The sequence below is a fragment of the Podarcis erhardii genome (assembly GCF_964252035.2).
Source record: "Podarcis erhardii genome assembly, chromosome: 9".
NCBI classification, from domain to species: Eukaryota; Metazoa; Chordata; class Lepidosauria; order Squamata; family Lacertidae; genus Podarcis; species Podarcis erhardii.
Window position 1 is genome coordinate 13,840,075 of NC_138512.1, and position 27,754 is coordinate 13,867,828.

General features: G+C 44.8%; 1 protein-coding gene across 2 annotated transcripts in view; it reads left to right on the forward strand.

The window, feature by feature from the left end:
- The first annotated feature begins 808 nt into the window (after nucleotides 1-808).
- RBPJ (recombination signal binding protein for immunoglobulin kappa J region) overlaps nucleotides 809-27,754 on the forward strand; it is a 91,374-nt gene continuing 64,428 nt past the window's right edge. Inside the window, exons 1-2 of one of the 2 annotated variants that reach the window (XM_081875834.1) lie at nucleotides 819-974; nucleotides 2,365-2,590. The gene's annotated coding sequence lies outside the window, so the exon portion shown is untranslated. Of the gene's footprint in view, nucleotides 975-2,364; nucleotides 2,591-27,754 lie in introns of both variants that reach the window. The other variant, XM_081875829.1, reaches the window with a different exon arrangement.

Below are 27,754 nucleotides of genomic sequence, written 5' to 3' on the forward strand. Positions count from 1 at the left end.
GAACCCTCCCAAAAACAGGAGGGCAGTTGAAATATACTTGGAATCGCGTAGTGATTTCATTCTCTTTATTGCAGCTCATAAACAGTGGATGATGTTCCCCCTGAACCTCAGGCTTTATATATGTTATTTACACAATGGGTCTCATCTGATTGGCTGATTCTACTTCCCTCCTGGAGCCTGATTGGGCTGCTACTGCTACTTCATCCAATCTTGCCCTCTTTGAAAAAAGTTTGCACATCACTGTGCTAGAGAGATTGAGAATCTTAAGTTCCCTTTATGCTTTTATCCATTTTTTTTTCCACGTCACTTTTTCCAGTGAAAATAATGCACCAAGTAAAAACCCCTAAGAGTACAAATGTGTTTTTTGAAAGCTGCCTAGAGGTGGTGAGTAGCCAGGCGGAGAGAGAAGGTGTAGCCCACACACTAAAATGAAAAAGCAAGAAGTTTCAAACCACTGGAACGCATAATACACAATGACTAAATGAAGAACAGCAGGCCACCCAACACCCTGGGCAGGCAGGTGAGTTTTCATGTCAGTCTTCACAGTCACGGTCCACCTTATTTCCTTCTATTCCCATAGGGATGCAAGGCAGGGGGTGGGAAACTATAAGGGAAGCCCAGATGCAGCTGCTCTGGACCCACCTAGTGAGGGGTAAATCAAGGAGCGGGCAGGTTTGGAAGCTGGATGAAGATACCAAGTGTTGACATGGGCCTGAGATGGAGAGAGACAGCCCACAGTCCATTGGGTGAGGCCTTGGCCAATATCTGACTTCACAATGGGCTGCAGAATGTTTGTTTCCCAGGAAACCAGGTGAGTTGTTTGAAAGGATCCTGAGATCAGTTAAAAGCTCCTTCAGCTGTCTCCCTTCAGATCGGTTGACACTGCAGACATTTGTCTCCTTCAGACAAATCTTTGGCTCAGTTGAAAGCCCAGAGAATGGTCTTCTGCCTCCCCTGCTGCCACAGAAGATAAGGTAAAATCATAAAAAAGCTCAACAACTTCAATCCTTAAGTACAAGGTTAACAACTTTGGTTGGCCCCTTGGTTGGTTCTCGCAGCGCTTCACTTCATCAAATATGGCCCTCTTTGAAAAAAGTTTGGACACCACTGTGCTACAGAGATTGAGACTCTTAAGTTCCTTTTATGCTTTTTTCTGGTTTTTGTTTGTTTGTTTGTTTGTTTTAGGTCACTTTTTTCCAGATTCATTTTTTAAAACGTTTCAGTTTAACGTTTGTTAAACAAGGGGCAATATTTCCTTTTCAAGGGGGATTCAGCATCATAAGTTTGTGTTGTAGTTTATCTGGGTGTGAGGTAACTTCTGTTTCTGATTTTCTTACTTTTGTATAGTTTAGGGAAGTTTTTAATGCTTGATGTTTTATTGTGTTTCTAATAGCCTCATACTACTACTAGTATTGGAGGCAGCCTAGCTTACCTCTGAGGGTTATTGTGAGGATAATATGGACAGGGAAAGCACACCATGTATACCACCTTGAGTTCCTTGGAGGAAAGGTGGGGTTTTCAAGTGAAAATAAAGCACCCAGTAAAACTCCCTGAGGGATGCAGGTGGCGCTTTGGGTTAAACCACAGAGCCGCCTAGGACTTGCCGATCAGAAGGTCGGCGGTTCAGATCCCCGCGATGGGGTGAGCTCCCGCTGCTCGGTCCCTGCTCCTGCCAACCTACCAGTTCGAAAGCACATCAAAGTGCAAGTAGATAAATAGGTACCGCTCCAGTGGGAAGGTAAACGGCGTTTCCGTGCGCTGCTCTGGTTCGCCAGAAGCGGCTTAGTCATGCTGGCCACATGACCTGCAAGCTGTACGCCGGCTCTCTCGGCCAATAAAGCGAGACGAGCGCCACAACCCCAGAGTTGGTCATGACTGGACCTAATGGTCAGGGGTCCGTTTTCCTTTTAAAACTCCCTGAGAGTACAAATGTGTTTTTTGAAAGCTGCCTAGAGGTGGCGAGTAGCCAGGCAGAGAGAAGATGTAGCCCACACACTAAAATGAAAAGCCAAGAACTTTCAAACCACTGGAACTGATAATACACAATGACTAAATGAGGAACAGCCAGCCACCCAACACTCTGGGCAGGCAGGTGAGTTTTCACAGTCACGGTCCACCTTATTTCCTTCTATTCCCATAGGGATGTGAGGCAGGGGTTGGGAAACTATAAGGGAAGCCCAGATGCAGATGCCCTGGCCCTCCTAGTGAGGGGTAAATAAAGGGGGCAGGCAGGGTTGGAAGCTGGATGAAGATACCAAGTGTTGACATGGGCCTGAGATGGAGAGAGACAGCCCACAGTCCATTGGGTGAGGCCTTGGCCAATATCTGACTTCACAATGGGCTGCAGAATGTTTTGTTTCCCAGGAAACCAGGTGAGTTGTTTGAAAGGATCCTGAGATCAGTTAACAGCTCCTTCAGCTGTCTCCCTTCAGATTGGTTGACACTGCAGATGTCTGTCTGCTTCAGAGAACTGTCTTTTTTTTGGATCAGTTGACGTCAGAAACATCTGTCTTCTTCGGACAACTAGCTTTGGCTCAGTTGAAAGCCCAGATAGTGGTCTTCTGCCTCCCCTGCTGCCACAGAAGATAAGGTAAGAGGGGAAGAGGGGAGACATTCTGAAGCCTTGTTCTTCTCTCCACCCCTTGGGCAGTTTTTAAAGATGCTCCTTGGTTATTTGGCCTTCATAAATCCCATGCTCCTAGGGAGTGTTCTAGCTAATTTTCTGATTATTTCGTTTGTCTCCATCCAAATGTCAGGAGAATTACCATCTTCCCCCACCTCAGAAAAATCAGCAAGTTGCTCCCCCCCCCTGCCCCCTATTTCACCACTCACATAGGAAATTCTGGGATCTCATTTTTCACTCAGCAAAACAATTGCAATCTGTAAAACAGTGTTAACAGAGCAACAAATAAAAAATAAGCCAGACATCACAACTGAAGCAAAAGTCATATTACATGATTAACAAATCAATACAGAATAAACCACAGAGCCTAGGACTTGCTGATCAGAAGGTCAGTGGTTGAAATCCCTGTGACGGGGTGAGCTCCCGTTGCTCGGTCCCTGCTCCTGCCAACCTAGCAGTTCGAAAGCACGTCCAAGTGCAAGTAGATAAATAGGTACCGCTCCGGCGGGAAGGTAAACGCCGTTTCCGTGTGCTGCTCTGGTTTGCCAGAAGCGGCTTAGTCCTGCTGGCCACATGACCCGGAAGCTGTACACTGGCTCCCTCAGCCAATAAAGTGAGATGAGTGGTGCAACCCCAGAGTCGGTCACGACTGGACCTAATGGTCAGGGGTCCCTTTACCTTTACAGAATATAGAATCAACAAACGATATTAACAACATTAACAGAATAGCAACCAAAAGTAAATTAAGCATCTTCACATATAAAGTGCAGTGAAGGCAAAGGTGGCTTCCCTCACTGAGGAGTGCTGAGAAGAGTAACATCAACTTTCCTCAGTGGGCAGTGCGAGGGGAGAGGCAGCTCAGCATAACTCTCTCATACTTCCAAGCCTAGTAAATATGGCAAAGCAATGCTATGTTCTCCTTCTTAGGTGCAGACACCTATTTAAGAGCCAGTGCAAAGGCTCATGCAGACAATAAATATTCAAATGCACTCTTGGCTTCTGCATCTCTCTCTGCATTTTTAAAATTATTTATTCAAGGAGTTATATCTTGATTTTCAAGGCAAAAGTCTTCACCAAGTGTCTTGGACTCTAGCACAAATAAAACCAGTCAATGGAACTCTCGTGGCCAGCAGTGTGATTTTATTCCCTCACTTCTTTTTTCTTGCAAGCGTAAACAAGCTGCAGCATTCTGGATGTCATTCAATTTCACAGTCATTTTTCTTGGAATTCACTCTCAGCTTTTACGTGAGTCATATGTCTGACATATTATGCCCGCATTTAGTGCATCAGACATGTTGTTTTCTTTAAAAGGGAATTCAAATTAAGAGAATCAAAGTTTATTAGCATCCTATATCCTTTTAAATGTGTTTGTGGAAGGGGACATTATTGTTTTGTTTTTTTCTTGTTTTTATTATGTATTTTGTGTTTTTATCTTGTATTTTTATGCTGTGCAGTGTGCAAATTTAATAAATAGTAATAAAGGTAATAATAATATTAGCGTTTTTCACATCTATCTGCCCCCAAAGGTGGGAAATTGCAGAGCTAGCCTCCTTGCTAGGAGAGAGCACTGGAGATGCAGGGTTCTTTTTCAGATAAGCAGCTCATTTGCAAATACACAATTTGAAAAATGGAAAACAAGTACTCATGCCATCAGTACCAGGTCTCAGGCTGCATCAGCTCAAGTTTCCCAGCATCCCAGAAGTTGCTTTTCATAGCCAGAAATCTCTTGGCACTAGCATTATTTCCCCCATAGCCTCCCAAGCCAGACTGTTTATTTCTTCTGCCAGTATTCAAAATGCAAAAATTGAAAGATGTATAAGACATAATCGGATAAGTACTGGAGATGCAAAGAGGTGGAGGGAACGTTTTTTCGTATGTGGTAGACTTGTAAAAGGGTAAAATGGAAAACAAGCGAGGTCCCAACCAAAGAAGAACGGCAACTTAGAATATGCACAACTTGCCGGCTTAACATATAGAATAAGAGAACAAGAAGAACGTACGTTTAGAGAAGATTGGAAAACATTTATTGAATATATGGGAAATATCTGTGTACAGCTGAAAATGCTGCCAGCATTAAGATAAATTCACCAGTGTAAACAAGTTTTGATGGATGTAATAATGGAATACGGAATGCTATAGTTTTTGTAACATATGCAGGGATTTATCATATGTAAAATGAACCATGGAAAGAGAAGGGAAGTCATTGATATCTTAAGGATGTAAAATAAAAAAATTCCTTCCAGTAGCACCTTAGAGACCAACTAAGTTTGTTATTGATATGAGCTTTTGTCTGCATGCACACTTCTTCAGATAAGGATGTAAAATGAGTATTTTAAATTGTAAAACAGAAAATTTAATAAAAAATCATATCTCTCTCTCTCTCTCTCTCTCTCTCTCTCTTTGTGTGTGTGTGTGTGTGTGTGTATCTGTGGCGTTTGCCCTCCTATGTGTGTGACATCATACTGAGTTCATAGGGAAAGGGTTAACTAATTGTAAAATGACTAACCAATGGGAACCCAAGGGGCAGAGTTAACTGTGTATAAGGTTTAAGCACAGGGAGAATTTGTTAAGAAGAGTTAGAGTTAGAGTGGTTGAGAAGACAGTCTGGAGTTAGACGAGAGAGGGAAGATAAGTCTGTGGGTTGGGCTATTCTGGTGTGTGAGAGTGAGAAAATTTGTTAAGAGGAGTCAGCATTAAAAAGCAGACACAGTCCTGAACCTGGGTGTCTTCTTTTTAATGCAGACACACAGACACACAAACCCCCCTTTGCCACTTTGTAGATGATACAGGATGAAGACTGAGGAAGTGGAAGGGCTAAGCAATTCCTTTGCAGCCTCTTTTGCATGCATTCACTGGAGCAGATCTCAAATGCAGAAAGACGTGAGAGAGGCAAAGTAGGTCTTGTATATCCTTGTTTATCTTGTCTGTCCTGTGGCACTGTGGTCTAAACCACTGAGCCTCTTGGGCTTGCCGATCAGAAGGTCGGTGGTTCGAATCCCCGTGTCAGAGTGAGCTTCTGTTTCTCTGTCCCAGCTTCTCCCAACCTTGCAGTTCGAAAGCACGCCAGTGCAAGTAGATAAATAGGTACCACTGCGGCAGGAAGGTAAACGGCATTTCCGTGCACTCTGGTTTCCATCCCAGTGTCCCATTGTGCCAGAAGCAGTTTAGTCATGCCTGCCATATGACCCAGAAAGGTGTCTGTGGACAAACACCGGCTCCCTTGGCCTGAAAGAGAGATGAGCACCGCAACCCCATAGTCGCCTTTGACTGGACTTAACCGTCCAGGGGTCCTTTACCTTTACCTATATCCTAGAGGACTGGGAGAACCTGAAAACTCAGACTTGACAACCCTATGATGCCAGCACTTAACTTCAAATGTTGACATGAAAGCCTAGAAGAAATGAACTTTGAGAGAGCCATGAGAACTACCGAATAAGGCAGTTAGAAAAGTCCGTTTCCAGAGACCTTAGCATGCTGAATGGCAGAATAGGCGATGTTACTGGAAGCAAGATCTGCCAAGCAACGAGGAGATGACATTGCAGAGCACCTGGGTCAAATGTCTTCTTCAGTATTCACACGAGAATGACATGGCTAACATGACACTGCTATGTTCCCTTTGGATAAAACTGCAAAGGTTTGTCATGGAACGAGCCACAGTTAGGCAATTACCAGATTAGTTTCTCCGTTTACATTTAGGCAAACAAATAAGGGTCTCAGTTGATGAACTCAGGGTCTGGGTAGATTCATATGGAGAGAGGCAATCTTTGAGGTATTGTGGTCCCGAGCAATAGAATCGGTTGGGAAACATTTTATTTTTGAAACAGAGTAAGTCTGAAGCCAGAACGAAATGCCGGGAATCCTTTTCAAAAATAAAAAATAAAATCAACTGACTGACATTCATAACAAGGAATTCTTCCACTGTAAAGCTCTGTATCACATGTGGCCTATGCTTGCATAACTGTGGCTTGCAAGTGCATTGTGATGAAATATTTGGCTACATTTATTTCAACAAAGGCTTTTCACCATTCGTTGAGTGATTGCATATTAGTCAGAATCACTGCTAATGCCAGTCTACAAAAGAAGACAAATGTGGTTTGTCATCGTAACACTCTCAGTCTTTAAAGATTTTCATGCCACAATCCCCTAAACATGTTTCTATATAGCATCAGGTGTGTGTAATTGGGATTACAGTGGTACCTCGGTTGTTGAACATCTCGCAAGCCGCAGGTTTTGGTTTTCGAAAACCAAAAACCCTGAAGTAAATGCTTCTGTTTTCAAACATGCCTGGGAAGTTGAACGGCTTTCACTGAGTCCCCCTCCCTCCATTTTCTCCATTGAATTTGCAGATCGCCCTTTGCGGCTTGGTTTTTGAACGTTTTGGAAGTCAAAAGGTCTTCTGGAACGGACTGCATTCAACAACCGAGGTACCACTCTATTAGGCCACACCCAGTTATGTCCACCTGAAAATAAGTTGTCCCGCTGCACCCCAATGTTATTGCTTTGCCTGAGAATCAGTGTGGTCCCAACGATTATTTTTAAACCAGAGAAAGAAAGAAAAAAATTAATGTTCTAGGGCAGGGGTCAGCAAACTTTTTCAGCAGGGGGCCAGTCCACTGTCCCTCAGACATTGTGGGGGGCCAGACTATATTTTTTTGGGGGGGGGATGAACGAATTCCTATGCCCCATAAATAACCCAGAGATGCATTTTAAATAAAAGGACATATTCTACTTATGATTTAGAAGGCGATTGGGCCGGATCCGGCCCCCGGGCCTTAGTTTGCCTACCCATGTTCTAAGGTAAAGGTAAAGGGACCCCTGACCATTAGGTCCAGTCGTGGCTGACTCTGGGCTTGCGGCGCTCATCTCGCTTTACTGGCCGAGGGAGCCGGCGTACAGCTTCCGGGTCATGTGGCCAGCATGACTATGCCGCTTCTGGTGAACCAGAGCGGCGCACGGAAACGCCGTTTACCTTCCCGCCAGAGCGGTACCTATTTATCTACTTGCACTTTAGACGTGCTTTCAAACTTCTAGGTTGGCAGAAGCTGGGACCGAGCAACAGGAGCTCACCCCGTCACGGGGATTCGAACCGCGACCTTCTGATCAGCAAGTCCTAGGCTCTGTGGTTTAACCCACAGCGCCACCCACGTCCCGTGTTCACGACCCATGTTCTAGGGTGACATTAAACCAAAGATCTGGCTTTGCATAGAAACCTTTATAAAAGGAAACTAGAAAGATAAAAGGAAGTGACAAGGAAAATAGTAGTGACCCCACTGCTGACAGTGCCAAGGCATCCCTACATCCAGGAGTTCAAATCCCAGTACAGGAGAGCAAGAGAGCCAATACAGCACTGCACCTGCGTAACTCAGTGGGCAGGATGCCTGGAGGAAGCCCACAAAGTCATCCTGTTCAAGACCCACCCAGGGAGGGAAAGTTTATTTTGCTAGGCAGCCAGACAACTGGAGACTATCTAGGTATGGATCTTGAAAGACCCGATTCCCTGCTTCTCTGTCTGGGTTATATTCACCTGCCTTGGGAAGGCCAGATCCTGACGGACCTCAACCACAAAGGAAGCTTTTGCGACACCTAGTTATCTGCTTCTCAACACAACACAATGTAGTTCAATCCTCATATAGCAGCAATTTATGGGGTACGACATTGGTCCAGATGTGTTTAGTGGTGATCTTGTTCCAGTTGTAGTTAGGTCTCTGAAGTGCTGCTGCTGCTTCTCCCTGTTAAGTGAACCCACCTGTTCTCCATTGTTGGAGTTACCTTCTTCATTGAGCTTCTACCCCTCCCCCCATGTTTATTTATTTGGTTTTTCAGATTAAAACCTTATAGTCACATAATGAACATACTGACTCGGCCCCAGACACACTGATCAGATGTTTGGAAGCTGTGGCTGGATGGTTACATGGGAGCCGGTTGAAGTTAAATCCTTCGAAGACAGAGGTCCTTTGGCTGGGTCGGGACGATATGGGATTGGGGGGACAACTCCCATCTCTTGCGGGGGTGCAATTAATGCCAGCACCGTCTGTTAAGAGTTTGGGTGTAATATTTGACACCTCCCTTTCCATGGAGGTGCAGATTGCAGCTATAACAAAGGCGGCATTTTTTCATCTCCACCAAGCTAAGCAGTTTTTTTCTTTTTTTATAAGATATTTATTAAGGTTTTACAAGAAAAACACATACATACATACAACAAAGAAAAAAAAAAGCAAACATAGTCAAGAAAAAGGAAAAACAGAAAAAATACATAAAAATACATAAAAAAAGAAAAAATCCAATTTTTAACTTTATACTTATTTAACCTTGTTTCTTGACTTCCTCACACCTCCCTTTTTTGTGTTCCCATTTACCCAATCAAATTCAGCAAATCCTTACCCTCTTTCAAATCTCATTATTAATTATATAATTCAACATATTATGTCTCCAATCTTTCTTCTCTTTTTAATTCGTTCTTACCTATTCCTTATATCTTAATCTCTTATACTATATTGTTTAAATTTGACATAATATAACTCTGGTCTTTCACCTTTTTTTAATTCATTTTTGCATACTCTTTCTAACTTTGTCACTAATGCCATATTATTTTTATATCCAACATCATTTTAACATTCATAAATTTTGCAGTGTTTCTGCAAGTAGTCTTTGAACTTCTTCCAATCCTCTTCCACCGACTCTTCTCCCAGGTCTCGGATTCTGCCAGTCTTTTCTGCCATCTCCATATAGTCTATTACTTGCATCTGCCATTCTTCCAAGGTGGGTAAATCTTGTGTCTTCCAATGCTTTGCGATAAGTATCCTTGCTGCTGTTGTTGCATACATAAAAAATGTTCTGTCTTTCTTTGGCACCAATTGGCCGACCCACCAAGCTAAGCAGTTGGCTCCTTACCTCTCTCGCCCTGACCTAGCCGCTGTGATCCACGCGACGGTCACCTCCAGGCTGGATTGTAACTCGCTCTACGTGGGGCTGCCCTTGAGACTGACCCAGAAACTCCAGTGGGTGCTGTTATGTATTGAAGTTCTCACCCTGGCCACCAGGAGTATTGTGTATGTAGTTTTCACTCAGGTCCACGTCAGTTATTTTAGGCGGGAATCCCTGGGTTGTTGTTGCTACAATGTTGACAGCCGGCTGCCTATAAAAGCAGGCCGGCTGAGCTGTTTGCTGTTCAGTTCTGTTCCAGCTTACAAATAAAGAGCTGCTTTGGAGAAATCGCTGTGTCGTCTGCTATGTTCACCCACAACTTAACACTGGCGACGAAGGTGGGATCGATGGACATCAGAGCACAGCCAGACGCGGCCACCCTCTGAGATGAGCTGAATCACGGAGCAGAACCAATTCAGAGCTGACCGTTCTGGCTAGAGCACGGTGTTCCATCCATCGCCTCCCCGTCGGCATCAGAACCATGGCTTCACTCGTGCCTCTACTGCCGTTTGCCCCATCCTCTGAATCATGGGATTCCTACCTCGCTCGGTTTGACTGCTACCTCCAAGCAAATGAGCTGACAAGAGGGTCTGTAGAGCAGAAGCGGGGCCTCTCCTCAGCCTTTGTGGCCCCGAAGTGTTCGTGATGGCCCGAGCATTGGTTGCGCCTCTAGCAGTCCAGGCAGCACCTTGGGACACGATTCAAGAGAAGCTCCGCAACCACTATGCGCCAAAGCCGTCCAAGATTGCTGCCCGCCATGCGTTCTACCACCGGAACCAGGCAGAGGGGGAATCAATCAACAACTACACCACCACCCTCCGACAAGCTGCAATGCACTGCGAGTTCCGAGACTTAGATGATGCCCTGATGGATCAAATCGTCTGCGGGGTCCGGGACATCCGTCTGCAATGGTATCTCCTCGCCAAGCCAGACCTGACACTGCAGAAAGCCATGGAGGAGGCTGTGGCCTCGGAAGCTGCTGAACTCTCCGCCCAGGAAATCCACAAGGCCAGTAGACCGTATTTAAAGGACTATGTTGTTGGACATGTAACACAGTTGGTCTAATGGAAGTATGTGAAATGTAACCGATATGCTTTGTGCCTAATTGAACCATTACGTGTAGTGCTGTATATAAGGAAACCATCGCGATTGTAACTAACACCTTATCTTGGTGGGGAGGGGTGTTATGTATTGAAGTTCTCACCCTGGCCACCAGGAATATCGTGTATGTAGTTTTCACTCAGGTCCACGTCAGTTATTTTAGGCGGGAAACCCTGGGTTGTTGCTACAATGTTGACAGCCGGCTGCCTATAAAAGCAGGCTGGCTGAGCTGTTTGCTGTTCAGTTCTGTTCCAGCTTACAAATAAAGAGCTGCTTTGGAGAAATCGCTGAATCGTCTGCTATGTTCACCCACAACTTAACAGGTGCAGAATACCGCGGTGAGACTCCTTACGGGGTCCTCGCTGTGGGATCACATTCACCCAGTGCTATACCAGCTGCAGTGGCTCCCAGTGGAGTACAGGATCAGGTTTAAGGTGCTGGTTTTATCCTTTAAAGCCCTATACGGCCTAGGACCCTCGTACGTATGGGACCGCCTCTCCTGGTATGTCCCACAGAGGACCTTACTAAAGGGAAGTTTTCCTTCTGCACATATGCTTTCCCTCTGCACATAACTGTTGCATTATGGGGAAGCATTGCGTCTTTTCTCTTGCATTCTGGGAACTCTCGCTTATAATCTTTTCTCTGTTTCTGCACACACTGTACGAACCTGTTCCAAACATCAAGACATTCTCTCATCGCTCAGTTCACCTTAAGTTCATGGTGACTTGTTCTCCATGCATAGTCGACCATATCTATAGAACTTGATTATTGTATTCTTTCATGTTATGATCAATCATTAGTAATTGTTTCATGCCATATTAATCTTTAGTTAGGAGGTTTCATGCCTGTCTAGTCCCAACCTCGTTTCCCAGCCTTTAATCTACCGGTGATTAATGTTCACATGTAATTCCCACCCCTCACATGTAATTCCCGCCTTGTATGTATGTTAACCAATCAGCATTAAGTTTCTTTGTGTTTGTATCAACCAATCAGCCACAAGCACACCTGTGGCAATGTTTGTAATATTCAATAAAAGAGAGTTCCCGGGACTTCCCCGGCAGACGCCTCATGACACCCACTACTCGTCTGTCGTGATTTTCATTCCTACATCTGGTGACCCCGACGTGCCAGATCCCTTACGCAGCCTAGCCCCTGTACTTCACTCGACTGGAAAAGTCTCAGCGCGCTATTTCGTGAGTATGGGGGGCGATTTGACTAAATTGCTGAAAGAACATGCTAGGGAATTGTTTTCTTTAGTTAGACAACGGGTTGTGGGTGCTCATGTTTCTTTAAAAGAAATTGAACAACTACTTGGTGAAATTAATTGCCAATGTCCTTCCTATCCTGAGACTGGCTCTCTCGACGTGGAGACTTGGCAAAAGATCGGGAAGACCCTCTTTACTGAACCGAGGGCTCCAATTCATTGTCTGCTCACCTGGCAGAAATGTGCGGAGGCCGTTGCAAAGTTTGGACCTCGGGTCCCCCAGGCGTCTCCTTCGGCCCCTGCTCTCCTGCCTGCAGCAGACAATCCCCCCCCCTTATCCCCCTTCTCCACAGCTTCTGCCTCCTTCTCCTTCGCAGCCCGGCAAACCCCCCCCTGCTTCTCATCCATCTCAACCTGCTTCCACCCCCCCATCCCCCTTTCCCCCCCTCCTTCTTTGCCTGCTCCTACTGGAGCCGTGCGTGCTGCACTTTCTCAGGCAAGACAGAAGGGGCTTTTGTCCTTGCAGGAAGAATCTGAGTGGGCGGGGGAAATGCCATCTGTCTTCCCTATCACCTATGCAAACGCAGGAAATGCTCAACAACAGGTGTTTTATGAAACCCTTCCTTATTCTGTACTGAGAGAATTGAGGAGGGCCATCGCTGATTCTGGCTTAAAATCCTCCTATGTCACAGGGATGCTGGAGGGGATTGCGTCTGGTTATACAATGCTACCCCAAGACTGGAAAGATTTAATGCGCATGTTGCTCTCACCAGCCCAGTATGTTGTCTTTGATAGTGAATTTCGGCTTAGTGCTTCAGCCCTGTCTGATGCCCAGCATACAGCTAATGAACTTTATGGTGCCGGTCCTTTTGACAATATAACAGCCCAGGCGACGCTGACGCCTGCACATTTTAGCCGCACCGCGACTTGTGTACAGCGCGCCTTTCGGAAAGTCCCTGTCTCAGGGCAGCCGCTGAGCTCTTTTGTTAATATTAAACAACAGCATTCAGAACCCTACCATCAATTTATAGATAGATTGAAAGAAGCAGTGACCAGGCAGGTTGATAATACTACAGCCCAGAATGAGCTGATGAAAAAATTGGCTTTTGAAAATGCAAACACCGACTGTAAGAAGGCTTTGCAGTCGATCATTAATCGTCCTAAATATGATCTGGCTCAGATGATTCAATCTTGTGCGGACATTGGAAGCCAGAGCCATGCCATGTCCTTGCTTGCCGGTGCCATCCAGGCTGGCAATAAGCCAACTGGTAATTGTTTTAATTGTAAGCGCCCAGGTCATTTTGCAAAAGAATGCAGGGCACCTGGCGGTGGGGCGCACAGGGATGGTACTGCCAATAAGGCTAAACCCTCCAAGAAATGCCCAAAGTGCGGTAAAGGCTATCATTGGGCTAATCAGTGCAGGAGTTCGGGAAACTCCATGCTGGCCCCGCCCTCGGGCCACGAGAATTAGAGGGCCCATTGCCATCAGCTACCACCATTGCCGCTCTTCCTAAGGCGACACCCTCAGATTTCACCATTGATTTAATTAATCAGGAATCCAAAGACTCTGTTTTACCTGGTGAAATCGTGCTCATGCCCACCCAATTGTCAGGGCCACTACCTCCCAAAGTCGCAGGTTTGATTTTGCCAAAATTTTCTGCAGCCAAAGAAGGAATCATGGTTATTCCTTCAGTCTTGGAACCTGACTATGTGGGCACCATAATGCTTCAACTTTGGAGCCATATGCCCATGCAGTTAAAAAAGGGTGACTCCTGGGCACACTTGGTAGTGCTTCCTACCCCTCCTACTGCTTCCATTATGGATAATAATTTGCACCAGCTCTGTCCCCTTTCTCCACAGCTTTTAGCTGTAATCCAGAGGATCGGTGAACAGAAACTTCTTCGTAAGTATAAAATCAATGGCAAAGTTCTGGAAGGCTTGATTGATACAGGCGCAGACGTTTCTGTGATTTCCAGTAATTGCTGGGACCCCACGTGGCCCCTTGAGTCTGCCTCTGCAGTTTGGGGTGTAGGTGGACCTCAAACCTCTTCCAAAAGCGTACAATGGCTGCCTGTTTCTCTGCCTGATAGCTCTGAAACCATTGCATGTATTCAGCCTTGTGTACTGAAAATTCACCTCAATCTGTGGGGCAGAGACCTACTACAACAATTACAAGCTACCATTCAATTTAATGAGTAAGCTTGCATTCCCCCTCAACTGGAAATCCACCATCTTTGTATGAGTGGAACAATGGACCAGTGACAAAAAGCATCATTTGTCCCACTCTAGATATCGCCACTCTGTGGAATTGATTAATGATTGTAACGATTTTGTTTTTTCCCCTAGCAGATCTGAATATATTTTTTTAGCTGTCTCTTTTTTAGGAGTCCCTGGATTGGCTGTCCGGAATAGCAGAAATATTAACTCCTTAGCTTGCTCCGCAGCAAAAGCCTTGAATTCTACTTCACAAGCTCTTCACCTTTTGAATAAAGAACAGAGGGAATTGCGTCATGGACTCTTACCGCGCTGCTATCGATTACCTATTGATGCTCCATCACTACGGATGCGAACAAGTGGAAAACATGTGCTGCTTTAATATCACTGACAATTCTAAGGCCATCCAAAAACAAATCTCTCATTTGCAAAATCTCACACATCACATTAAACATGATGTTGGTTTTCCTGCTTTCTGGGATTCTTTCACCCAGTGGCTTACCGCTTGGCTGCCAAACTTTACTTGGCTTCGTAGTCTTTTTCAATATGCCATTGTTATTATATGTATATTAATTTTGTTTTGATGCTTCCTCCAATGCATTCCTGGCCTCATAAGTCTTTTCTCTCGGCTTCTCTCTCCCCCTCAGCCACCCAATAAAATCCTTGCTGCTTATCTTGCGAAATGGCAACACCAACAGTAAACCAAAGGGGAGAAATGGGCAGATTTATTTCGAGCATGCGCTGGCAAACCACGTATCTCGTAGTATCTTCTGTCCCATCCTCCCTGGCGAACTTATTTTGGGCATTTGCTGGCACACCACTAATCCCGAAATATTTTTGCCTTACCCAGTACGCCTCGCAAAAAAGAAAAGAAAGGGGGAGATAAAGGGAAGTTTTCCTTCTGCACATATGCTTTCCCTCTGCACATAACTGTTGCATTATGGGGAAGCATTGCGTCTTTTCTCTTGCATTCTGGGAACTCTCGCTTATAATCTTTTCTCTGTTTCTGCACACACTGTACGAACCTGTTCCAAACATCAAGACATTCTCTCATCGCTCAGTTCACCTTAAGTTCATGGTGACTTGTTCTCCATGCATAGTCGACCATATCTATAGAACTTGATTATTGTATTCTTTCATGTTATGATCAATCATTAGTAATTGTTTCATGCCATATTAATCTTTAGTTAGGAGGTTTCATGCCTGTCTAGTCCCAACCTCGTTTCCCAGCCTTTAATCTACCGGTGATTAATGTTCACATGTAATTCCCACCCCTCACATGTAATTCCCGCCTTGTATGTATGTTAACCAATCAGCATTAAGTTTCTTTGTGTTTGTATCAACCAATCAGCCACAAGCACACCTGTGGCAATGTTTGTAATATTCAATAAAAGAGAGTTCCCGGGACTTCCCCGGCAGACGCCTCATGACACCCACTACTCGTCTGTCGTGATTTTCATTCCTACACCTTACGGTCTTCAAACAAAAGCATCTTGGAGGTCCCGGGCCACAGAGAGATTAGGCTGGCCTCAACCAGAGCCAGAGCTTTTTCAGCTGTGGCTCCAATGTGGTGGAACGCTCTGTCACAAGAGACTAGGGCCCTGCGGGCCTTGATATCTTTCCGCAGGGCCTGCAAGACAGAGCTGTTCCACCAGGCCTTTGGCCAGGGCATAGCCTGACCCCCTCCTTTGGCAACCTTCACAGAACTCTAGCCCAATGGTTGCCACTAATCTGATTTGAACTGATTTTATAATGAAATGATTTTAGAATGTTGTATCATTTTACTGTTGTTAGCAGCTCTGAGCCCGGCTTCAGCTGGGGAGGGCGGGATATAAATAAATTTATTTATTATTATTATTATTATTATTATTATTATTATTATTCAACATAGAAACAAGATTCCAAAGAATCTCTAGGACTTCCCTCCTCCCCTTTGTGGGTCCTATGGTCAGTCCTTTTCTCCTGCATCTTGTATGATCATCCACATCTTTTACATCTCCCTTGTGTCCAGAATTCACTACAAGGGATATCCCAATCCTACTAACGATTTTAACTGTTTACAATGGTTTTTAAGATAGGTTATAAATGTTCCTCATTCCTTATTAAAATTTTGGTCTTCCTGATTTCTGATTCTTCCGGTCATTTGAGCTATTTTGGCATAATCCATCAACTTGATCTGCCATTCTTCTCTGGTAGGGACTTTATCTTCTTTCCATCTCTGGGCTAATAACATCTGTGGTCACATACATAAGTGGTCTTTTCTGCGCCCTTGGGATTTCGGCACCTTACTGAACTTCTATCCCTTCTTCCATATAACTCTATGAAATTCCTGGCCAACTCACAGAGGAAACACTGGGCACCAGTAGGCTTTGAAGTGGATATTATGCAATGTAATGGGGTAGGGGTATAAGATTATAGTCTCTCCTCTTGACAGTCTCCATTTAGCTTCTGGCGCCATGTCTGCCCAAGGTCACCAACATTGGTTGCCCGATCTCTGGAAAAGTAAACTTAAGGGACATAGTTTTTCTCTCTGTCGTTATTCCTGAGTGGAGGGAAAGTTGGAGAAGTGCAATGAAAGCACGGGGACAAGAAGGATGGCTGTCCTGTCATAACTCTGCTTCACGCCTTGATGGGTTTTTATTTTTATTTTGCAACCAAGCAGTATATAAATTGTATGAAACTGAATAACCAAATAAGTGTCCTCGAATGCTGGGAATCAGTGGCTTTGGTTAGCAGAGACATTGGAGCACATCACATATGTGGAAATAGTAAAAGGTAAAGGGACTCTAGGGTTGCGGCGCTCATCTCACTTTACTGGCCGAGGGAGCTGGTCTACAGCTTCCGGGTCATGTGGCCAGCATGACTAAGCTGCTTCTGGCGAACCAGAGTAGCGCACAGAAACGCCGTTTACCTTCCCATTGGAGCGGTACCTATTTATCTACTTGCATTTTGACGTGCTTTCGAACTGCTAGGTTGGCAGGAGCAGGGACCGAGCAACGGGAGCTCACCCTGTCACAGGGATTCGAACCACCGACCTTCTGATCGGCAAGTCCTAGGCTCTGTGGTTTAGCCCATAGCGCCACCTGCGTCCCATGTGGAAATAGAAGTAGCTGCAAATTACTCCAGCAAAAGTGAGGGAAGGAATAGCAGCGAGTTATGGGAAATTTCGCTGGGGAAATGCTGCTTTGACATCTAGTGTGAGGTAATCCCCTCCCCCCCCCAATATTTATGCATTTAGCAGTACAGTACAAGTTATGCAAGAAAATGCATATAGCCAGGGGAAAAGAATGATATTTCACACACACACCCTTCCATCTTTGCACTTTGTTTATTAAATGTGACTAATTTTTTGGCGCTTTTCTGCGCAAGATCTGTTAGGACACGATAAAATGGGTGTGATCATAGCAGTTAAAAGGTCTTGTTTCTTCCCCTGAGAATTATGTTCTGTTATTTTACTTCAAAAAATCAATGCTAGTCAAAGTTATGTTGGACAACAAACCCTAACTGCATGCTGATACGTTGCAAGTATTCCACACAAGTTAAGAAAAATAATCAAAACAATCAAAACAATAATACTGATGTATACATGCTAATCTACAATGCATGCGTAACAAAAGCCCCTAAGCACACAAGTACAAAAATTAACCTATAACATTTAACAATTTAAAACAGCCCCACCCTCCAAATAAAACAGCACCCACCCAAGCTGAAAACCCCATCCCCGTTAAAACAATAATTTGTTTTACACCCAGTGAAATGGGGATGTCTTTAAGGTTGAGTGTTCAGTGGAGGAGGTTCTGAGAAGCAAATTAGTTTCCCCCAGCCCTCGCTTAGTATGCTGTGAACTCACTGTCATGGAATTCTACTCAATATTGATCCAGAACATATTCCAATGTATAGTTAGCAGAGTAAAAACATAGACACGTTGCAGGATTCCCAAAAAATAAGACCAGAGGCAATTAATATTTCATCCAGCAGAGCTTTACTGCTACTGAAGGCAAATGAGCATCATGGCCACAAATCCAATACATTCAGGATTAGCGCTGTCCATAAGAAAACCAGTTGCAGCACACTTAACTTAAACTTACAATAACTTATAATTCTAAACTTTAACACTAAGCATACTATGTACAGAACACCACACCAGAAGGAAAAGAGATAGAAAGAGAAAAGTGAAACCCAGGTTCTTTCTGGCCTCTTATTATAGTCAGCATGACCTTGACAGAAAGAGATAACAGAGTCAGTTTAAGCCAGCTGCCCTCAGCTTCTCTGAAGGAATAACCCAAACATCATGAACCTTCTGCTTGTTTCTTTCACACAGAGAAGCTTCCTGAACCCTCTTGAATTAATTAGAATAGGAAAGATCTCTACACATCAGATCAATACTTTCTGTACTAAGAAATGCAAACTGACACTCAAAGCGGGAGAAAGAATTAGGAGCCAATCTATGCCCTCTGCTCAATGCCATGGCTAAGAATTCATGCGGAGGTGCAGAGTGGGACCAAGTGCATAGCTCATCTCCATAGCTGTCAAGCGTCCCTTATTTGGCGGGACAGTCCCTTATCCCAGCGCCATGTCCCGCTGCTGTCCCTTATTGATGATGTCCCTTAAATTTCCCGGGTTTCATGCTCGCCCGGCTCAGGAGGTATGCAGCGGCTCAGGGTCCTTTGCTGTGAGAGAGAGCACACACATGAGCTGGCGCATCTCCGTCTCTCCCTTTTCCACCTCAGGGGCGTGTCGCGAGGGTGGCGGTGGGTGGGCAGGCAGCCCCTCTCTTGCGAGACTTCCACCGTGTTGCCAAGGGAAGCCGGAGGCAGGCCTGAGGAAGGAGGAAGAGGAGGGGATGGGGGGGGGACGCAGAAGGGCAGTGCTTCAGTGGCTGTGGCGGCACCGCAAACGCCTCATGCCGGGCTCGCAGGCGCATGGGCGAGAGTCTCTCTTCCACCCTCCCTCTCTCTCAGGCGGGGAAGGGCCGACGTGCTGCTTAGCATACCCTCCAACCAGTGCAGCATCTTAGTGTAGTGATTTCCCCCTCTGCATCGCTTTCATAACTCTATTTTTATAAATCATTTGTCCATCCATAGTTCAAATTTTTACTACAAGTTTTCTGTCAATCCTACCAATGTACGTAACTCTTTATAATAGCTTTTCAAATAAATTATAAACTTTCCCCATTCTTTATTAAAGAGGTCCTCTTCCTGGTTTCTAATTCTGCCTGTAAGCTTTGCCATCTTGACGTCGTTCATCAGTTTTGTCTGCCACTCTTCTTTGGTGGGAGTTGTAGACCCTTAGGATCATCTAGTCCAACCCCCTGCAAAACACAGTCGCAGCAAAAGCAGCATGGCTCCATCAGTGCCGGATTTATGTATAAGTTAAGCAAAATCCCTTATTTTGCCTGCTGATCCCTTATTTTCGAGGCTGCTGGTCCCTTATTTTCAAATCTGTAACTTGACAGCTATGCTCATCTCCCGGTCAGCGAGTAGAAACTGGGTACTTTTCTAATGATCATGGATTCGCTGCCACTGGGAAGCTCCCTGACTTGGATCACCCCAAGGTATTTGTCCTGGGAAAGATGCGTCAGGAGAGACCTAGGCAGCCTAGCTTAGCCAAGTCTTGAAGAACCCTTTGAGTCCCTACCCCTCAAAAATCCAGGCAGGAACCAAACTGTCATCACTGCACACAATGATTTATGCAGAAATGCTGGGGTAAATTGTCCCTGGCAAACAGTCTCCTTCTTGTTTTCCGCTCTTCAGGATGGTGAAAGAATGTTTGGTTCTGATTTCCATTTTTTATAGTATTTTTCTCCTTCACAGAACAGCTATGTAATGCGATGGCTGGATTTTCCTTTTCCCCTCTGTGGTTTCTTTGGATTTCAAAGTTCTTAAAGATTCAAATGTTCTTACTTACTGGATGTTTGGGGTATTGCGGTTGTCAGTTTCCAAAGCCACACCATCTATTTATTACCTCACCCAAGAACTTACTAACCCTGGGGCACAACCAAAACATGTGTAACTAATTACCTGGAGAACATCCACAGCTCAAATAAACAAATATAATTTTTTGAAAATTGCTTTAAAAACTTTCATTCTGGTGCCTGATGCTCTCTACAGAATTCTCTGCAGAGAATTCTCTGCTAGATAAAAATAGATTATTCAGCTCAGGGGTGCAAATTCACAGATCCTTTCATCTCATTATTATTAAGGTACTCTAATTCCACAAAGCCCACAAGCTTTTTTAAAAAAAAGCACTTCGAAGGCATTAAAAATATATTTGTAACTGAAGTCTCCAGTCTAGCAAAAGATGCCTAAAATTTCAGAAATCTAACATCATGGATCCTCCTAATTACCTTGTGCGAACGCCAAGGCTGTGTGCACATTATCAATTTATTCTGGCTCCAGTGCACTGCCACTGCTGGCGTCTGAAGTCATATAGGCACAGTCCACAATCCCTATCTAGCCTGTACTTTCTTGAGAAATGGTGCCGTTCAATGTATTTCCCCTCAAACTGGCTTCCATCCGATTTGAGCTAAGTTCAGTTTGTATTCCAGCTGAGGTGTGCATATTCCAGACAGCCATTGTGAATATGCAAATGACAACTCATGTATTGACGACAGTGAGAGTTTGGGTGCAGGTATGGGCATATGAAATCACTTGCATATGACTTGGTTGTAAACAAAGCAAAACAAAACCCGCAAAGTACTTTAAAAACCAAACCATACCCTCCAGCATTTGTCTGATGAAAATGCCAGTTGCATTTCTTATTACAGAAAGTATTAATCTGATGTGATCTTTCCTATTCTAATTAATTCAAGAGGGTTCAGGAAGCTTCTCTGTGTGAAAGAAACAAGCAGAAGGTTCATGATGTTTGGGTTATACCTTTAGAGAAGCTGAATACAGCTGGATTAAACTGACTCTGTTATCTCTTTCTGTCAAGGTCATACTGTACATAATATGCTGAGTGTTAAGGTTTAGACTTATTGTAAGTTATTGTAAGTTTAAGTTAAGTCTGCTGCAACTGGTTTTCTTATGGACAGCGCTAATCCTGAATGTATTGGATTTGTGACCATGATGCTCATTTGCCTTCAGTAGCAATAAAGCTGTGCTGGATGAAATGCAATTGCCACTGGTCTGTTTTTTGGGAATCCTGCAACGTGTTTAAGTTTTTACTCTGCTAACTATACTTGGGAATCTACTCTGGATCAATACTGAGTAGAATTCTATGAAAGAAAACAGGGACGTCCTATTCAATAATAATAATAATAGCCTGCCCATCTGATGGGGTTGCCCCAGCCATTCTGGGTAGCTTCCAACATATTTAAAAACATAAAAAAAATTAAACATTAAACAACTTCCTTATACAGGGCTGCCTTTAGATATCTTCTGAAAGCTAGGGAGTGCCTTTAGATGTCTTCTAAAAGATAGGGGACACGGGTGGTGCTGTGGGTTAAACCACAGAGCCTAGGGCTTGCTGATCAGAAGGTCGCGGATCGAATCCCCGCGACAGGGTGAGCTCCTGTTGCTCAGTCCCTGCTCCTGCCAACCTAGCTGTTTGAAAGCACGTCAAAGTGCAAGTAGATAAGTAGGTACCGCTCCTGCGGGAAGGTAAACGGCATTTCCATGCGCTGCTCTGGTTCGCCAGAAGTGGCTTAGTCATGCTGGCCACATGACCCGGAAGCTGTACGCCAGCTCCCTCGGCCAATAAAGCGAGATGAGCACCGCAACCCCAGAGTCGGCCACGACTGGACCTAATGGTCAGGGGTCCCTTTACCTTTACCTTTAAAAACTATATACTCATCTCCTTGGCTCAGGGGTCACATAACTCCATTCCGTCCAACATTTCTCTGATGAAAATAGGGACGGCCTAAGGAAAAGTGGGGCATTCCAGGATCAAATCAGAAACTGGGATGGCTTCTGTAAATCCAGGACTGTTCCTGGTAAATAGGGACACTTGGAGGGTCTGTAACACTAACATCATCATTGGCACACCCTCGTTCAGCCACCTTGCTCCTCATTTTACATGGAAGCGCATTCTGTTTTATGTTTAACAGTGAATATTTCTTACTGAGCAGGTAACGCACATCGGGTGAAGCCATCCTCAGCCTCTCCCTGGTGTGCACAGCAATGCAACAATATGACTTGAAATGCAGGGGGGGTCACGACGACAACAACTTTGCTCCATTTTAAGCTGCTAACGTGTGCATAGCCAAAGGGAGCCTGACTCAGAATTGGCCTGCATGTTCCTACCTAGTGATTTTCCCTGCAAGCATTCCCACCACAGCATTCGACTTATGAGGATAACTTAGCTCCAGGAAATCTATGGTTTTCTGTTGACATGTAGTTTTGCCCTAAGGAATGGTCACAATATTTGGATTTCTATGCTAATTAGTTACCATAGCGTACTGTGCTTCACTATGGCGTAAAGAGTCGAAGCCAAGCGCAGCGTTCCACACGGGAAGCCAATTGCTTTCAAAAATATCCTTTCTCTCAGCCTGTGCCAGGCCTCAAAGCACTCCAGAGGTTAACATCACAGATCAAGGAAAATAAACACTCTGCGACCAACACAACAACTATACTTTCCCTAAAATGTTATGTTTCGGATTCTTCTGTCTACCAAAATGCTTTTCAGTTCGTTTCCCCTGAATGCCTTATTTCTTGATGTTTTTCAGGTTTGTCACACATAACCCCACTTTCAATACTGTTTGTACCTGCAGTATTAACTTTATCAGATCTACAAGTAAATTCTTGAGACAGCAATGGTGGACGAGTGGTGGATTAATTCTGCTTTAGTTCATCGCGAAATGCTTCCCAAAGTTACCACATTATTGCTGCCCAGCACAACAAAAGCAGGACCAAAATAAATTAGAATATTTGTGGTATTGAAAAATTATGGAATTTCAGCAGAATGTTATGGGATATGCCCTGACTGGAAGTGAAGCAGGAGGAAAATAGTACAGTACTGAAAGGAGATCTGGGTTCAGGCTTTACTAAACCATGAAGCACAGAGGGTGACCTTGGGCTATTTGCTATTTATCATCCAAATCTGGGTTGTTTTGAGGACAAGACCTATAAATGGTGCCCTGAGCATTTGTGGAGGATGTAAGCAACACAAACTAGCTTCTTGGATCCCATCTTATTCACCTTAAGAAATTTAAAAGTAGCGTTAAATTTGAACATATTAAACTCATTTCCTACACTTCGCTGCCATAAACTTAAGAAGCTCTGGAAGGTTTCCATTTTGCTTCTAATTCTCCTTCCCCTCAGTGAGTTTTGACTCAGTCTTATATAACTGGAAATGTTTAGCATAATTGAGCTTTCCCAGATGTTAGCCAAACTTGCATTCCAGGCACAGTTCTTGTTTCTCAAAAGTCACCCTAGCCATAAATTACCAGTCAATTCTCTTCTTACTCCCTGGAGAACATCCTTTCAGTTGCCCTACCAAAGTTGCAACTGGATCCTCCATTGATATCATACCTGAATTCTTACTAAACATGGAGGGGGGGAAGCAACATGCAGGGCCCCCTTTAGCCTAGGACTGTGCTAAAAGGAGTCTAGGGGGCCATTGTAATGTTTTGGGAGTGAATAGGATTATCCACACTACTGGTCGCTGTTTTTAGGAGGGCGATTGTGCTTTTTCCTAACCACACCAAAGGTGGGATGCACTTAGAATGAGAAAGGGTTTGTGCCTGTACAGTGGACGCTCGGGTTGCGAACATGATCCGTGCAGGAGGCATGTTCACAACCCGCAGCATTCGCAACCTGCAGCGCTGCACCTGCGCGGGTCATGATTTAGCGCTTCTGAGCATGCTCGAGCACCAAAACCCGGAAGTAACCCGTTCCGGTACTTCTGGCTTCGGCGTGGTGCGCAACCCGAAAATGCGCAACCTGTAGTGTCTGTAACCTGAGGTATGACCGTAGTCACATCCCTTCCATTCCTTTGAAGGTGACCCAGAAACTACAACTAATCCAGAATGCGGCAGCTAGACTGGTGCCTGGGAGTGGCTGCCAAGACCACATAACACTGGTCTTGAAAGACCTACATTGGCTCCCAGTACGTTTCCGAGCACAATTCAAAGTGTTGGTGCTGACCTTTAAAGCCCTAAAAGGCCTCGGCCCAGTATATCTGAAGGAGCGTCTCCACCCCCATCGTTCAGCCCGGACACTGAGGTTCAGCACCGAGGGCCTTCTGGCGGTTCCCTCACTGCGAGAAGCCAAGTTACAGGAAACCAGGCAGAGGGCCTTTTCGGAAGTGGCACCCGCCCTGTGGAACGCCCTCCCACCAGATGTCAAAGAGAACAACAACTACCAAACTTTTAGAAGACATCTGAAAGCAGCCCTGTTTAGGTAAGCTTTTAATGTTTGATGTATTATTTTAATATTTGGTCGGAAACGGCCCAGGGTGGCTGGGGAAACCCAGCCAGATGGGCGGGGTATAAATAAATAAATAAATAAATAAATAAATAAATAAATAAATAAATAATTTCATTCCCTCCTTCCACCAATTAATAAATATGGGAGCTATTTACCTCCCTCTCAGCTGGCCCAGGGTTGGGGCACACACAGATGTCCTTTGGCCAGCCATGAGTAGGAGGCACCGCTGTCACCCGAGTACTGAAAGCCCAGCCTGGGCACAGCTTGCCTCCCTGTGACTCCAGCCTCGATGAGGGCTATACCACTGTCCTTTCCTCCCTGCCATGATGCGTAACTTAGGTCGTTGGGTTTTTTTAAGCTCCTTAGCCTGGCAACCCCAAAGTCTCTCCAAAAGGCAAAATAGGGAGAGCAACCATGGATAAATAAATAAATATGGGACTGCTTCTGAAAACTGACTATCCTGCATTGAATTCTCCTCTCTCACCCCTGTAAAACTTACTTTTGTCCAAGGCATCTCATTCATATATATGTGTGAGTGTCCAAGCACTAGGTTAAATTCTGGAAGTTACTTCGGAAACTATTTCCCCACCCCCTTTGCAGCAGAGCTCCAAGGAAAAGAGGCACATACTGACATAACTTTTTAGCACTGTGACCAACATATTTCTCCAAGCAAATGCAGCCAGAACCACTTGCCAAAACCAATATTGACCCAGTCCTTCATCCAATCAACAAACGCTATTATTTATAAGACTGGGTTTTTCTTGGTTGAAGTTCAAAGCAAAGCTCCAAGGATTTTCAAAACTATAATAATGAGAGGATTTAGCTTTCCAGAAAAAACCATGCCTCGCTTTTGGTTGCAACGGGAACACTAGGTCACTGCAAGTAAACATTCAGATAACCTTTTCAGTTCTATACATTCATTTTCCTTCACAGTTGTATCAAGTCCTGAAATTATATGGGTCTGAATTAAGGCGCTGCTGTGTAGCTGATGCTGTCCTGAAACTAGTATGCTTCTTCACACGGGATGGTAGACGTAATCAGAATAGACCCACTGAAGTTAATAGATACGAGTAATTTATGTTCATTTATTTCAATGGGTCTACTTTGAGCAGGACTGAGCAGAATGCAACCCCGTTATGTTTGCATTGCTTTTCACATTTCCTGCATCTGCAATTCAGTGTAGGATCGAAGGAGAAAATCAGTTTGATTCTTGCACTTTTCTAAATAATATGAACGGAAGCACATTTGTGTTTTGAAACTCACACTTCTCTTTTGCAGTGAAGTTCTCCAGTCAAAGATGGGTAGAAAGTGTACCTAAAACTGCATTGATTAGTAAATATATTAGTAAATATAACATACATTAAGCAAAATTGTATTGAAATGTGAATCCAGTACAAAACTAAAATGCTCAGAAATGTTTTGTAAGAGGTTTTTTTTTTAATGTAATATAGTGAACTGTTTTCCCAGTAGTGATGTATGGAAGTGAGAGCTGGACCATAAAGACCTTCGAAGAATTGATGCTTTTGAATTATGGTGCTGGAGGAGACTCTTGAGAGTCCCATGGATTGCAAGAAGATCAAACCTATCCATTCTGAAGGAAATCAGCCCTGAGTGCTCACTGGAAGGACAGATCCTGAAGCTGAGGCTCCAGTACTTTGGCCACCTCATGAGAAGAGAAGACTCCCTGGAAAAGACCCTGATGTTGGGAAAGATGGAGGGCACAAGGAGAAGGGGACGACAGAGGACGAGATGGTTGGACAGTGTTCTCGAAGCTACCAGCATGAGTTTGACCAAACTGCGGGAGGCAGTGGAAGACAGGAGTGCTTGGTGTGCTGGGTCCACAGCGTCACGAAGAGTCGGACACAACTAAACGACTAAACAACAACAAACAACAGCAACAACAATAGTGAACTGTGTAATGTTTCTGAATTGAAGATGGGGGAACGGGGACAGGAACTGAGAGAAACAGAAATAGCCAGATTTTTCCATCCCTGAATGGAAGGCAATGCTTTCTTTCGTCATAGCATTCAGCTGATATTTGAATGGTCATTTTCATGATAAATCAGAAGTACTTTTCTCTCCGCACATCTGATAGCTGAGCCATTCTGTCCGAATGAAAATTAGGTCTGCCTGTTACTCTGGCACCCAGTGACGATTTAGCTTTCAGGTGTGACTTTGGAGAAGGCTACTGCCTCTTTCTCTGCCGAAGTCTCTTCTGAGCATGTATCTGTCCTGATTTAGAAGGCAGCAAGGTCACAGCGGTGACTCATGCAGTGATGCCACACACAGCCTCCTCCTCTGAGAGCAGGTAATTCTGCTGCGTGATACAATTATCCCGCGATGCAGAGATAATTGGAAACAGACAAGGCCACGGCAGCAAATGCAGCTGAGAGGCAATGGGCACACCCTCTCCCGGTTACCGAATTAGCTGTCATCTATAAGTGGTGCTTGCAACAGGGTGGAGTGCTCAGTTTCAGAGTTCTAGCCAGACAGGCATCCCCTTTTCCAGGATACACCATTCCATTTCTCCACTCCAGGTTTCTGCTGTCATTACCCTGTTCTCTCCAACAAACAACCAGCATTCTGTGGGCACAGAGCATCTCTTGGGCTGGTTTTTGTGGTGGTAGCTGCTGGGTCCCTGAAATATACTCAGAGTTGCTTTCTGTTTCAGCTCATCATGGGACGCGGGTGGCGCTGTGATCTAAACCACAGAGCCTCGGGCTTGCCAATCAGAAGGTCGGCGGTTCGAATCCCCGTGACGGGGTGAGTTCCTGTTGCTCGGTCGCTGCTCCTGCCAACCTAGCAGTTCGAAAGCACGTCAAAGTGCAAGTAGATAAATAGGTACCACTCTGGCGGGAAGGTATACGTAGTTTCCGTGCGCTGCTCTGGTTCCCCAGAAGTGGCTTAGTCATGCTGGGTGTTGTGGACTGAAGTTCTCACCCTGGGCCAGCAGGGGGATACTGTTTTCACTCAGGTCCACATATGCAAATACAGGATTGAAAGTGACATTCAGTGATTGGATAGTTACAGAAAGTGGTTACTGTTGCGTTGTAGTGGAGCTCTATATAAGCAGGCTGGCTGAACCCTTCAGTTCAGTTTCTGTTCTGGCTGTGAATAAACAAGAGCTGTTTGAAGAATCGCTGTGTCGTCTGATATGTTCACCCAAAACTTAACACTGGCCACATGACCTGGAAGCTGTCTGCGGACAAACGCCAGCTCCCTCGGCCTATAGAGCGAGATGAGCATGCAACCCCAGAGTCGTCTGCGACTGGACCTAGCGGTCAGGGGTCCCTTTACCTTTACCTATTTCAGCTCATAGGA